Genomic DNA, 15,691 nt, shown 5'->3' on the forward strand with positions numbered 1-15,691 from the left:
TAATGACTTTCTAATGATAAATATATCATTTTGCAGTCTTTTAAAAAAATGATATAATGGTCTAGTGCTTATCCTCTTGAACTGTTCTACTATTTGCATACCTTTGCAATCCTTAAATATGAGTCAGCATCTCAACTCTGTTCTTGAATTCTACCGTTTCTCAGATGCCTCATTCATCCTAGAGTCAGTGGATAATCCCTTGTTCTCTTGATGTAAGTCCAGATTTCCTTCTAGATGCTGGCCTTGCACCTCCTGCTGCTTTTCTGGGTATGGCAAATATCCTACTGAAAGTTTTAAATGTAATAGGACTATAGTGACGAGGGGTAACTATAGTTTTGTCAGTGTGCTGTTCTAGCCTTTTAACTTAAAAGTTTTTGATAAGAGAATTTTTCTCTTTCTTGTGGAGACATTACATTATATATGCAGGAGTGAATATGCAAGATGGGTCTGATCAGTAGAGTATTCCATTCTCCAAGTTCAACAGTTACTGAATATATATATATATTTATGACATTCTCTCATTTTCTTAGCACTTATCATCCATTCAGCAAATATTTATTGAGGCTTTTTTCATGTGTTAGTTTCTGATATATTATAGTGATTCATTTTTTTCATATATTCATTTTCATATTCTTTTCCACTATGGGTTTTTGTGCAATAGTGAATATAGTTCCCTGTGCTGCACAATAGGACTTTGTTCATCTATTTATTTTCTATATATCTGTCTCATCCCTTCCTAGCCAGATTAAAAATTACTAAAGGCAGTGGTCATGTCTCATATTCTTGATTTACTCTCAATAAGAAAAGTACTTTATACATAGTATTTAGTGTATTCACTAGTTAAACTCCAATTGCAACCATATTTCAAATCTGGTGGAACTCTGTATGTACATCTTTCCTTTAAAAAAAAAATCTCTGATTCATATGGTTGATCCATGAATATTCTTTTGTACTCCTAGAGTATTGGCTTTCAAGGTGTCTGTTTATTTTTATGCAGTTATTAAACATCAATTACTGGGTAGGATGAGATGGGAAGGTAAGTAGGTTCAAATATACCTATGGCTGATTCATGTTGATATATGGCAGACACTAACACAATATTGTAAAGCAATTATCCTCTAATTAAAAATAAATACATTAAAATATTTTTTTCTTAAAAAAGCCACCAATTACCATAACACATAAAGGGAGTAAATAGATCAATGAGAAAAAGAAGGCCCATGAAAAAATTTTTTAAAGAATGTCAGGTTATATACTGCTTTCATTTTATGAGCGATTTCTCTTGCCTGCTCAGAGAATACCTTCATGCCTTTAAAAAAGTGTTAGTTATTCCAAGAACATAGTGGAATGTCATATAACTGTGACTACTCAGTAAATATTTACTGATCAATGTGGTAAAGTTGAGCTAGAAAAGCTAATTATAGTTTTATTTGCCTCCATTTTTAATCTGTAAAGTGGAAATAATATTACCTGTTTTAAACAGGTATTTGAAATATTATATATATATATATATATATATATATATATATATATATATATTACCTGTTTTATCTACTTACAGGTTTTGTTTGGTACACTTTCAATACTATGTTTATTTAAGGTACAAAGCACTATATGAAAAATAAACCCCTGGAGTTGCCTCTATGGCAAGGTTTAGGCTCTGAAAACAGCATTTTTGGGTGTATACATCCAAAATTACTCTTTCAAAAGACCTTAAGTAATAAAGCCAGTCCAGCTAGTTTTCCCCCAGTATTGGAACATATCACTGTTTCTTTTGTTTAACACAGATGAAGAACTGTATTTAACATGTATTAATGAGTCATAGGCTATGGTTTTTCCAGTGGTCATGTATGGATGTGAGAGTTGGACTGTGAAAAAAGCTGAGCGCTGAAAAATTGATGCTTTTCAACTATGGTGTTGGAGAAGATTCTTGAGAGTCCCTTGGACTGCAAGGAGATCCAACCAGTCCATCCTAAAGCAGATCAGTCCTGGGTGTTCATTGGAAGGACTGATGCTGAAGCTGAAACTCCAATACTTTGGCCACCTCATGCGAAGAGTTGACTCATTGGAAAAGACCCTGATGCTGGGAAAGATTGAGGGAGGGAGGAGAAGGGGAAGACAGAGAATGAGATGGCTGGATGGCGTCACCAACTCGATGGACATGAGTTTAAGTAAACTCCGGGAGTTGGTGATGGACAGGGAGGCCTGGCGTGCTACGGCCTGGGGTCGCAAAGAGTTGGACACGACTGAGTGACTGAACTGAACTGAATGAGTCATATTGTAAGAAATATAAGCCCAGTATTTTAAAAACTTATCAGCAGCCTTAACTCCCTGAAATGCTCAGATAAGCAGCATGTATGAGTGGGGAGCACTGCATGAGATTCAACAGATTCACTCCTCATATATCATATTCTTTATGAACTAAAAACCATAATTATAAACTTATTACTAATGGTTTTATAATCCATATTTCACTGGCTCCTGCCTTTCCCTGCTGATGCAAGACTTCCAGCTTCTTGTTAAGTCCCCTGCCCATAATTTCTAAGAGCCCTTGGATAGTGTTTTACATGTACTCAAGAGCAAGTCTTGTCTGTAGCCATACAGATGTCCCCTGCTGAGATTTCTGTTGCCTTAGAACACTTCTGGCACTCATTGCTGAGTCAGTCTCCTTAAGCCAGGTTACCATCACCTTCTACTGGCCATTTTCATGATCTCCAGTGTGTTCCTCAAGGAATCAAAATGCTTCTATATTTGCTGGAGACTCCAATACTGTAAAATTATATCATATTTCCTGCAGAAGTAGAAACAAGGCCCAATCACTCATCTCTATATTTTTTGATGTAATGAAGATTTTAGTGCACTCCTATTCCTGGTTATGGTATTCTCCAAGAGAAGTCCACAAGACTGCATTAGAGTATGGATCTTTAAGATAGGTAAGCATTGTCCCCTCAATCCAAGAATAACCTTCTGAAATACTGACTAGTACATTCTAACAGTGCAAAGTGATCAAAAAAGGAGCCTGGCCAACCCCTCTCCTTGATGGTACCTGCACTTCTTGACAGTCTTTCTGCCAAAACCCTTCAGTAAATCACCATCTGGGCAGTATAAACCTGCTAATTTGCCTGATATGCCAAGATATGTTTGAATCCCATTGGTGGACAGAAAAGTTTGTCTCAACCTGTGACTCTCTGTTAAATATCTGAATATCTTTATAAAATTCGATACCAAAGTAATATTCCAGCAACAATAATGGAAAATTTTAATGTAAGAAAAAACTTTCAGAAAACCAACAAGTGAATAAAACAAATGTTTTTTACTTGGACAATTCCTCAGAGTCCTTCACCATATGCAAATATAAAGTTGTAATTTTAATGGTTCTAATTAGGTTTCACTTTTTCAATTGTAATCATATTGCTCATTTTGCCAGCATTTAGCAAGTTCCTATTATATGCACAGCATCAACTGGTATCAAGAGAAATGCTTTACATTTCCACATAATTCCATTCAACTGGGAAGAAAGATATAAAGGTAAACTGTTTGTCTTCAGGCAACTCCTGTTGATGAATTTTTCACTTGATCATTCCCCTGGTACTTAAGAAGTACTTTACTTTAACTCCTCTCATGCTAGATTAAAAGCTTAACCTCCACAGAATAGTTTACTTACATAGAGTTCCAGCTGACTTGACCCTGTAAGAGATTTGTTTTTAAATTCTGAAGGAACCCAAAACCTTTGTCCTTGAAAATGTTTTTTTTAAATTCACTTGAACAGACGATAGCTAGTTTTTAAAACATGTGAAGCAGCTTTCTCAATTTGCTATGTGCAGTGGTTTCCCACCACATCTGGTACAATTCTGGGCCCACAGTTCAGTTCAGTTCAGTTCAGTCCTTCAGTCGTATCTGACTCTTTGCGACCCCATGGACAGCAGCATGCCAGGCTTCCATCACCAACTCCCAGAGCCTGCTCAAACTCATATCCTTTGAGTTGGTGATGCCATCCAATCATCTCATTCTCTGTCATCCCCTTCTCCCACCTTCAATCTCTCCCAGCATCAGGGTCTTTTCAAATGAGTCAATTCCTCGCATCAGGTGGTCAAAGTACTGGAGCTTCAGAATCAGTCCTTCTAATGAATATTCAGGACTGATTTCCTTTAGGATTGACTGGTTTAGAACTCCTTGCTATCCAAGGGACTCTCAAGAGTCTTTTCCAACACCATGGTTCAAAACCATCAATTCTTTGGTGCTCAGCTTTCTTTATAGTCCAATTATCACATCTATACGTGACTACTGGAAAAACCATAGCTTTGACTAGATGGACCTTTGTTGGCAAAGGAATGTCTCTGCTTTTTAATATGCTGTCTAGGTTGGTCATAGCTTTTCTTCCAAGAACCAAGTGTCTCTTAATTTCATGGCTGCAGTCACCATCTGCAGTGATCTTGGAGCCCAAGAAAATAAAGTCTGTCACTGTTTCCATTGTTTCCCCGTCTATTTGCCGTGAACTGATGGGACCAGATGCCATGATGTTCATTTTTTTGAACGTTGAGTTTTAAGCCAGGTTTTTCACTCTCCTCTTTAACTTTCATCAAGGGGCTCTTCAGTTCTTCTTCGCTTTCTGCCATAAGTGTGGTGTCATTTACATATCTCAGGTTATTGATATTTCTCCTGGCAATCTTGATTCCAGCTTGTGCTTCCTCCAGCCCAGCATTTCTCATGATGTACTCTGCATACAAGTTAAACAAGCAGGGTGACAATATACAGCCTTGACGTACTCCTTTTCCTATGAAATCAGTCTGTTGTTTCATGTCCAGTTTTAACTGTTGCTTCCTGACCTGCATACAGATTTCTCAAGAGGCAGGACAGGTGGTTTGGTATTCCCATCTCTTTAAGAATGTTCCACAGTTTGTTGTGATCCACACAGTCAAAGGCTTTGGCATAGTGAATAAAACAGAAATAGATGTTTTCCTGGAACTCTCTTCATTTTTCAATGATCCAGCAGATGTTGGCAATTTGATCTCTGGTTCCTCTGCCTTTTCTAAGCCAGCTTGAACATCTGGAAGTTCATGGTTCATGTATTGTTGAAGCCCGGCTTGGAGAATTTTGAGCATTACTTTACTAGCGTGTGAGATGAGTGCAATTGTGCAGTAGTTTGAGCATTTTTTGGCATTGCCTTTCTTAGGAACTGGAATGAAAACTGACCTTTTCCAGTTCTGTGGCCACTGCTGTTTTCCAAATTTGCTGGCATATTGAGTGCAGCACTTTAGCAGCATCTTTTAGGATTTGAAATAGCTCAACTGGAATTCCATCACTTCCACTAGTTTTGTTCGTAGTTATGCTTCCTAAGGCCCACTGGACTTCACACTCCAGGATGCCTGACTCTAGGCGAGTGATCACACCATGGTGATTATCTGAGTCATAAAGATTTTTTTTGTATAGTTCTTCTGTGTGTTCTTGCCACCTCCTCTTAATATCTTCTGCTTCTGTTAGGTCCATACCATTTCTGTCCTTTATTGAGCCCATCTTTGCATGAAATGTTCCCTTGGTATCTCTATAATTTTCTTGAAGAGATCTCTAGTCTTTCCCATTCTGTTGTTTTCCTCTATTTCTTTGCACTGATCACTGAGGAAGGCTTTCTTATCTCTCCTGACTATTCTTTGGAACTGTGCATTCAAATGGGTATATCTTTCCTTTTCTCCTTTGCTTTAGGCTTCTCTCCTTTTTCATAGCTATTTGTAAGGCCTCCTCAGGCAACCATTTTATTTTGTATTTCTTTTTCTTGGGGATGGTCTACCTCCCTGTATTCTGTACAATGTTACGAACCTCTGTTCATAGTTCATCAGGCACTCTATCAGATCTAGGCCCTTAAATCTATTTGTCACTTCCACTGTATAATTGTTAGGGATTTGATTTAGGTCATACCTGAATGGTCTAGTGGTTTTCCCTACTTTCTTCAATTTAAGTCTGAATTTGGCAGCAAGGAATTCATGATCTGAGCCACAGTCAGCTCCCAGTCTTGTTTTTGCTGACTGTATAGAGCTTCTCCATCTTTGCCTGCAAAGAATATAGTCAATCTGATTTTGGTGTTGACCATCTGGTGATGTCCATGTATAGAGTCTTCTCTTGTGTTATTGGAAGAAGGTGTTTGCTATGACCAAAGGCTTTGGTGTAGTCAATAAAGCAGAAATAGATTTTTTTCTGGAACTCTCTTGCGTTTTTATGATCCAGTGGATGCTGGCAATTTGATCTCTGGTTCCTTTGCCTTTTTCTAAATCCAGCTTGAACATCTGGAAGTTCTTGGTTCACATACTGTTGAAGCCTAGCTTGGAGAATTTTGAGCATTACCTTGCTAGCATGTGAGATGAGTGCAATTATGTGGTAGTTTGAACATTCTTTGGCATTGCTTTTCTTTGGGATTGGAATGAAAACTGACCTTTTCCAGTCCTGTGGCCACTGCTGAGTTTTCCAAATTTGCTGGCACGGTGAGTGCAGCACTTAACACCATCATTTTTTAGGACTTGAAATAGCTCATCTGGGCACACAGTAATGGAGTCAGGATATTCAGTATTGCCTTTCATTTGTTTTCCAACACAAATAAGCAAAGTTTATAAAAATTTTATAGAGCCACAGTCAAAGTATTTAATGATAAAATTTGGAGTAACTGGATCACTTTTGATAAGAATTTACAGTTTTACATGAAAACTGTACTCAAATTGTAAAGAAATAATTTGAGAAAGTAGAAGAGTAATTATAAGAGGAGGTACTCAGCTGTCTCAGACATGTTGATTCCTTAAAAAGGAAAAAAAAAAAAATCTGTGTTATTGACTTCCTAAAAAAGTTAAGATTTAGGGTTCTTTTTCCTAAATTATTACTTTTATCTTCAACTACTGGATACTACCAATGCATATACAATATAAATTATAATGAAGAATAGGCACAGTAAAATATTAATGGATTTACAAAACTGAGCTATAAATCCTCTCTGCCAAGAATCCTTGCTTGTCTCATTTGTGGTACTTCCTACTACCGTCTGATCTGGATGTTATACAGAAACACACATATTTTAGGGCTTTGTGCATTCTCTCCCATCCCCTTTCAGAATTCCACCCCACAGGACACAGGAATGAAGTCAGAACAATGATGCATCTTAATGGCCACAAGTCACAAAGAAACTGTGGCCTGAGGAACAGGCTCTCTCTGCATTCTGGATTCCTTCTTAGATAATCCACAGGACTTGATTTCTCATCAAGTGTTTCCCCCTATTCCAAGTTAAGCTATTCAATAGCCAAGAAACAGAAGGACTATTTTCTTGTAACTTTCACACTCACCATCAACCAGATATAAAGATCTAAAGATTTTTGTTGTATTCTGAGATGTGAGTCCTATTTCTGTGTGAACAAGAAAGTATGACCTATTTTTTATTTACTCCTGGCTAATGTAGGACAGGGAAGCTGGCATGAGGCAGTTCATAGGATCGCAAAGAGTTGGGCACAACTTAGTGACTGAACAACAATGAGTTCTTAAAGTATTTGTTTCAACAGAGAATTTTGCAGACATTTAATACATTTAATGCACAAGGTTGAATTACCTAGAACATTGTAAAGAAGTATACTTAAGTCAAAGAATTTGATCAATACATATTATTTTCAATTCATGTGAATTCACTTACCCAATTCAATGTGGAAATATTTACACTCTTGTCTAAAGAAGCTCTTTCTTAAGATTGTGAATAGAAATGGAGTGAAAGAAATAAAACTGAATGAGTTATAATGTATTAATTGCATGATTATACCCTCTCTGGAGCAAAAATATGACAAGCATAAAAAATGAAAAGCATTCATTGAGGGTTTTCTTCCTTTTTAATGTTCCTTTACATGTTAAAATTACTTACATGATCTATCAAAGGCTGGATAATGAAACTTATAATACAACCAGAGTCTACTTCATAGTGGTCATGTTTCAAACACTGTACCTTTTCAAGTAATCCTGTTTTCCCTTTAGGGCATACCTCATTGGTTATAAAGCCTTCCCTGGTGGCTCAGGTGGTAAAGAATCTGCCTGCAATGCAGGAGACCTATGTTCAATCCCAGTGTCAGAAAGATCCCCTGGAGAAGGAAATGGCAGCCCACTCCAGTATTCTTGACTGGAGAATCCCATGGACACAGGAGCCTGTCAGGCTACAGTCCATGGGGTCCCAGAGTCGGATACAGCTGAGCAACTATCACTCACTCTCTTGTTGGTTATAAGAAGCATGACCAAATATGCTGTCTTGTTACCATGGGCACATTTTAAGCAATGGAAAAACCCACAGTGTGTGTTACCTCAGAGGCTCTCCTGTAGTGACAATGTCTTATACCTGCTTAAATACCTCCCATAATTCTGCAATGTCTACAAGACAAAGCCCAAATTTCCTGGTGTAACATTCAAAGCTTTTTCAAATCTGGCCCCAAACCACCTATTATGCTTTATCTTTCATTAGTCTCCTCTATCAGTTTCTCTTTTAGCCAAACTGGTTTTCCTAAAGTCAAGTGAAGAGACTTACACTGTCCTTAATTGCTCTGACACCTTGACCAACTTACGTTTACTAAGAAGGGGATTTGTCTGATGGGTTGGAGATGAAGTGGTGGAAAATAAATTTACTTCCTCTCTCCTTTATTTAATTTCCAAATCCTACTACTCATCCTTTAAGTTTCACTTTAGATCAAAGTGTCCTTAGTTTACCTGTTATATTTAGGTCAGCGTGAGCAACTCATTGAGCCACAAGTAACAACCATATTGCTTCCCAGGTGGTGCAGTGGTAAAGAATCTGCCTGCCAGCGCAGGAGATGCAAGAGACGCAGATTCGATCCTTGGGTTGGGAAGATCCCCTGGAGGAGAAAATGGCAACCCACTTCAATATTCTTGCCTGGAATATCCCATGGACAGAGGAGCCTAGTGGGCTATAGTCCACTGGGTCACAAAGAGTCAGACATGACAGAGCATGCACTCACCTCCCACACAATTATATTAGCAAATTAAGTTCTGCCTTTTTTTATGGATTCAAGTGTTACCTAAAATAATTATTTATTTAGCTTTTCATGAGGTTGTTTCACCAGGGGATAAGTGCCTTAAGGGCACAGAGCCACTCCGGTGGCTCATGTACTTCTTTGTATCAGGTGCCTAGCGGATGTCTTGCACATAATGAATATTGCCTAGTCTTATTAATACAGTTTAACTCATACTACAAAGTATGAGTAAAAATGTTAGTGTTGGAAAGGTTGCTGAGAAATTTGGAGTTTTTGTTAAGAATTCCATATAAAGAGAGACTTTCTGAGGAATATGTGAATCACAGTAAAGAAATGAGTTACTGGGGAGCCAATTTCCTTTTAAGGTCTTCCCAAGTGGTGCTGGTGGTAAAGAACCCACCTGCCAATGCAGGAGCATAAGAGACACGGGTTCGATCCCTGGGCCAGGAAGATCCCCTGGAGGAGGGCATGGCAACCTACTCTACTATTCTTGCCTGGAGAATCCCATGGACAGAGGAACCTGCAGGACTACAGCTCATGGGGTGGCAAACAGTCAGGCACAACTGAAGTGACTCAGCATGCACAATGTATTTTTAAAACCAAATAAACATTAATTTCAGTTGAGTTGCTCAGTCGTGTCAGACTCTCTGCAACCCCTTGGACTGCAGCACGCCAGGCTTCCCTGTCCATCACCAAATCCCAGACCTTGCTCAAACTCAAGTCCATTGAGTTGGTGATGCCATCCAACCATCTCATCCTCTGTCGTCCCCTTCTCTTCCTACCTTCAATCTTTCCCAGCATCAGTGTCTTTTCAAATGAGTCAGTTCTTCGCATCAGGTGGCCAAAATATTGGAGCTTTAGCATCAGTCCTTCCAACGAATATTCAGGACTGATTTCCTTTAGAATTCACTGGTTGGATCGCCTTGCAGTCCAAGGAACTCTCAAGAGTCTTCTTCAACACCACAGTTCAAAAGCATCAATTCTTTGGCGCTCAGCTTTCTTCATAGTCCCACTCTCACATCCATATATGATTTTTGGAAAAACCACAGTTTTGACTAGATGGACCTTTGTTGGCAAAGTAATGCCTCTGATTTTTAATATGCTGTCTAGGTTGGTCATAACTTTTCTCCCAAGGAGTAAGTGTCTTTTAATTTCATGGCTGCAGTCATCATCTGCAGTGATTTTGGAACCCATAAAAATAAAGTCTCTCACTGTTTCCCCATATAATTGCCATGAAATGAAGGGACTGGATGCCATGATCTTAGTTTTCTGAATGTTGAGTTTTAAGCCAGCTTTTTCACTGTCCTCTTTCACTTTCATCAAGAGGCTCTTTAGTTCTTCTTTGCTTTCTGCCATAAGGGTGATGTCATCTGCATATCTGAGGTTATTGATATTTTCTCCCGGCAATCTTGATTCCAGCTTGTGCTGGAATTTCACATGATGTACCCTGCGTATCAGTTAAATAAGCAAGGTGACGATATACAGTCTTGACAGACTCCTTTCCTGATTTGGAACCAGTCTGTTGTTCCATGTCCAGTTCTAACTGTTGCTTCTTGACTTGCATACAGATTTCTCAGGAGGCAGGTAAGGCAATCTGGTATTCCCAACTCTTTAAGAATTTTTCACAGTGGAAAGTTCTGACAAAATGTGGAGAGTTCTGACAAAATGTGGTCCACTGGAGAAGGGAATGGCAAACCACTTCAGTATTCTTGCCTTGAGAACCCCATGAACAGGATGAAAAGGCAAAACGATAGGACACTGAAAGATGAACTCCCCGGGTCAGTAGGTGCCCAATATGCTACTGGAGATCAGTGGAGAAATAACTCCAAGAAGAATGACAAGCCAGAGCCAAAGCAAAAACAACGCCCAGTAGTGGATGTGACTGGTGATGGAACTAAAGTCCAATGCTGTAAACAGCAATATTGCATAGGAACCTGGAATGTTAGGTCCATGAATCAAGGCTAATGGGAAGTAGTCAAACAGGAGATGACAAGAGTGAACACTGACATTTTAGGAATCAGTGAACTAAAATAGACTGGAATGGGTGAATTTAACTCAGATGACCATTATATCTAGTACTGTAGGCAAGATCCCTTAGAAGAAGTGCAGTAGCCATCATAGTCAACAAAAGAGTCCAAAATGCAGTGATTGGATACAATCTCAAAAATGACATAAGATCTGTTTATTTCCAAGGCAAACAATTCAATATCACAATAATCCAAGTCTACGCCCTGACCAGTAATGCTGAAGAAGCTGAAGTTCAATGGTTCTATAAAGACCTACAAGACCTTCTAGAACTAACACCCAAAAAAGATGTCCTTTTCATTATAGGGGACTGGAATGCAAAAGTAGGAAGTCAAGAAACACCTGGAACAACAGGCAAGTTTGGCCTTGGAGTACAAAACAAAGCAGGTCAAAGGCTAACAGTTTTGCCAAGAGAATGCACTGGTCATAGCAAACACCCTCTTCCAACAACACAGGAGAAGACTCTATACATGGACATCACCAGATGGTCAATACTGAAATCAGATTGAGTATATTCTTTGCAGTCAAAGATGGAGAAGCTCTATACAGTCAGCAAAAACAAGACCAGGAGCTGACTGTGACTCACATCATGAACTCCTTATTGCAAAATCCAGACTTAAATTGAAGAAAGTAGGGAAAAGCACTAGACCATTCAGGTATGATCTAAATCAAATCCCTAATGATTATACAGCAGAAGTCACAAATAGATTCTAGGGATTAGATCTGACAGACAGAGTGCCTGAAGAACTATGGATGCAGGTTTGTAACACTGTACAGGAGGCAGTGATCAAGACCATCCCCAATGGATGGAAGAGGGAGGCGGGAGGGGGGAGTGGGATGGGGAACACATGTAAATACATGGCTGATTCATGTCAATGTATGGCAAAAACCACTCCAAAAAAAAAAAAAAAAAAATTATCCCCAAGAAAAAGAAATGTAAAAAAGCAAAATGGTTGTCTAAGGAGGCCTTACAAATAGCCAAGAAAAGAAGAGAAACAAAAGACAAAGGAGAAAAGGAAAGATATACCTATCTGAATGCAGAGCTCCAAAGAATAGCAAGGAGAAATAAGAAAGCATTCCTAAAGTGCAATGCAAAGACATAGAGGAAAACAATAGAATGGGAAAGACTAGAGATCTCTTCAAGAAAATGAGAGATACCAAGGGAACATTTCATGCAAAGATGGGCACAATAAAGCAGAAGACATTAAGAAGAAGTGGCAAGAATACACAGAAGATTTTCATAATGCAGAAAACCACGATGGTGTGATCACTCACCTAGAGCCATACATCCTGGAATGTGAAGTCAAGTGGGCCTTAGGAAGCATCACTATGAACAAAGCTAGTGGAGGGAATTCCAGTTGAGCTCTTTCAAATCGTAAAAGATGATGTTGTGAAACTGTTGCCAATTTGGAAGACTCAGCAGTGGCCACAGAACTGGTAAAGGTCACTTTTCATTCCAATCCCATTCTTATCCCAAAGAAGGCAATGCCAAAGAATGTTCAAACTACCGCACAATTGCACTCATCTCACTCGCTAGCAAAGTAATGCTCAAAATTCTCCAAGCCAGGCTTCAGCAATACGTGAAACGTGAACTTCCAGTTGTTCAAGCTGGTTTTACAAAAGGCAGAGGAACCAGTGATCAAATTGCCAACATCCGTTGGATCACTGAAAAAACCAAGAGAGTTCCAGAAAAACATCTACTTCTGCTTTATTGACTATGTCAAAGCTTTTGACTGTGTGGATCACACCAAACTGTGGAAAATTTATTGTAAAAATGAAATGAAAACATTTAAAGTGAATATTTTCATTTGTAATTAAATATACCAATATATTAACAAAATTATTCTAATTTTTGTCTTCCTTCTCAATCGTGACCCAAATGTTCATATATTTTGCAGAATTGGAAATACGGTAATACACAATCTGAAGTTCTATATTTTAAAATTAGTATTGTTTGAGTTGCTCCTAGTCTTTGTATTTTTTTTCTGGTTGCATAACATGGATTTCATAGAACATAATTTACTTAACTACACCTCTACTATCTGAAACTGTTTCCCTTTCTTTTCTTTTCTGTATGTCTAGATCTTATCTGCCACATAATTTCAAACTACTCCAGCTCTCTGAATACCTTGTTACATACATTTCCGCCATTGCATAATTTCTTTTTGCCTAGAATGTTCTTCCCTTCCATCATCTAAAAGAACTAATTTCTGTTTAGAATAGTGGTCTACAAACTTTTTTGTTCTTATACTCTACTAGTAAAATACTTTAACATCAGCCCTCAAATATTATGCCTATTTATAAAACATGTGGTCTTCTCCAGCACCACAAAACAGATTTATAAAACATTTGGTCATCTCCAGCACCACAGTTTGAAAGCATTGATTCTTCAGCACTCAGCCTTCTTTATGGTCCAACTCTCACATCTGTACATGTCTAGTGGAAAAACCATAGCTTTAACTATATGGACCTTTGTTGGCAAAGTGATGTCTCTACTTTTTAATATGCTGTATAGGTTTGTCATAGCTTTTCTTTCAAAGAGTAAGAATCTTAATTTTGCGAGTGCAGTCACTGTTTGCAGTGATTTTGAATCCCAAGAAAATAAAACCTGTCACTGTTTCCACTTTTTCCTCTTCTATTTGCCATGAAGTGATGGGATTGGATGCCATGATCTTAGTTTTCTGAATTTTGAGTTTTTTAAAAAATCTATTTAATTGGAGACTACTTTACAATATTGTAGTGTTTTTTTTGCCATACATTGACATGTACAGCCATGGGTGTACATGTGTTCCCCATGAATTTTGAGTTTTAAACAGCTTTTCTCACTGTCTTCTTTCCCCCTCATCAGAGGCTGTTTAGTCCTCTGTTTTCTGCCACTAGAGTGGTATCATCTGCATATCTGAGGTTGTTGATGTTTCTCCTGGCAATTTTGATTCCAGCTTGTGATTCATCCAGCCTGGCATTTCACATCAATAGGTTAAAATCAATAATGAGCTAATGAGATTTGACAAGATACAGACCTGAAATTTTTGGTCTCAGGAATTTTTGAAATATGAAGCTATTATCCACTCGTTTTTGTCAATGGTTACCCTAGGTATGATTGAGATGTAGCTTATGCCAGTGTGAAATCTTCACAATTACCAAAACACTGAAAGACTATGTTCTTGGACAGTTAATAATTTGAGGGTGAGGTGAAGGTGTTAGAAGAATAAAAGTTTAGGGCCTTAAATAAAGTAAAAATTGTTTTAACATATTGTCATTATTATTACATTATAATAATATATACGTAACTTCACATTGGCATTAGCTACACCTCATACTTAGGGTAGCCTTTGTCTAAAAATTAGTGGATAGTATCTTCATATTTCAAAAATTCTTGAGAATTCCAAAAATTTCAGGCCTGTATCTTGTCAAATTTGATTAGCTCATTATTGATTTTAACCTATTGATTTTATTGATGTGACTGATGTAGAGTTCCCACTGAGAGCAGAATGTCAGCTTTGCCTTTTGTTTGTTCACTTATCTATACTTTATTTGTAGGAATCATTTTCAATGCATGAGGGTCAAGTTAGTTAAAAATCAAATAAAATGACTCGATATCCAGTTAATTAAGCACAAGTAAAGTGTCATGTGTTGCTGAAAATTTTTAAAAGCAGGAGCATACCTCATATTCACAGTCCCTTCTAGGCTGTGGATTCATCACCTATGTTGTGTTCCTGTATTATGGATCATGTGACACCTCTTCCTTTGATGTAGGGACTGAGGAGGGCATTAGTGTCTACCAGTAAATTAACCATTAGAAAGGTAATTTCTTACTTTTTAAGATAAAAATAAGATCTAGTAGTTCCAGCATTCCAAAGGATCATCCTATATAATCTCTGAGTATATACATTCAACTTTGGGAGACCAGTCGTGTAAATTCAGCTTGGAAAATGATCTCTGGGCCACTTTTCTTCCATAGTTGTTCAGATGACATTATGGTATTCTCTGTTTACACATCTCCACTCTATAAGAGCTCCTCTAAGACTGACGCAAGACAGTCACCTCTGAATGACTTTTATTCATCCTCACACTCTTATATTCCTAAAATTTGGCACAGCATCCTGTAAATCAAATTGATTTAATCACACTGAGCAGTTTCACACTGCTACTTCTTTTCTTTGGTTCTTTTGCAGTCTTATCTTTGTTTTCTCCTTTTAAGTATTTTGTTTCTTATGTAAAGGTGGAAAATGAAGACAATACTGGAAAGCATTAATACAATAAGCATCATCCAAAATGCCATCAAAATTAGTATTTCTAGACTTCTGTGTGTGGGTTACATAAATGGGATAAACAATGTTATTTGTTGATGGAAGGCAGAGAGATCTAGTATTAATAGAAAGAGGCTGGATCAAATATACTTGGCTACAGATTTCATCCCAGCTCTGCCATTTTTTTAAATTGTGTGACTTTGTGCAATGTATCTATTGCTCATTTACCCCACATTTGTTAACAGGAGTTAACAATGCCTATCTCTTGAGGTTCAGGGAAGCACTCAACACGAACTCAGTAAATGCACATTTATTTTTCCTTCCTCTTAATCTTCACATCGACCTTGATACTGGAAGGCTTTCCTAGGGTTTATTATTAAACAACTCTTCTGTATCTCATAGTATCTGAGTGCAAGTATC

The sequence above is a fragment of the Dama dama genome, chromosome 19 (genome assembly GCF_033118175.1).
Source record: "Dama dama isolate Ldn47 chromosome 19, ASM3311817v1, whole genome shotgun sequence".
Classification (NCBI taxonomy): Eukaryota; Metazoa; Chordata; class Mammalia; order Artiodactyla; family Cervidae; genus Dama; species Dama dama.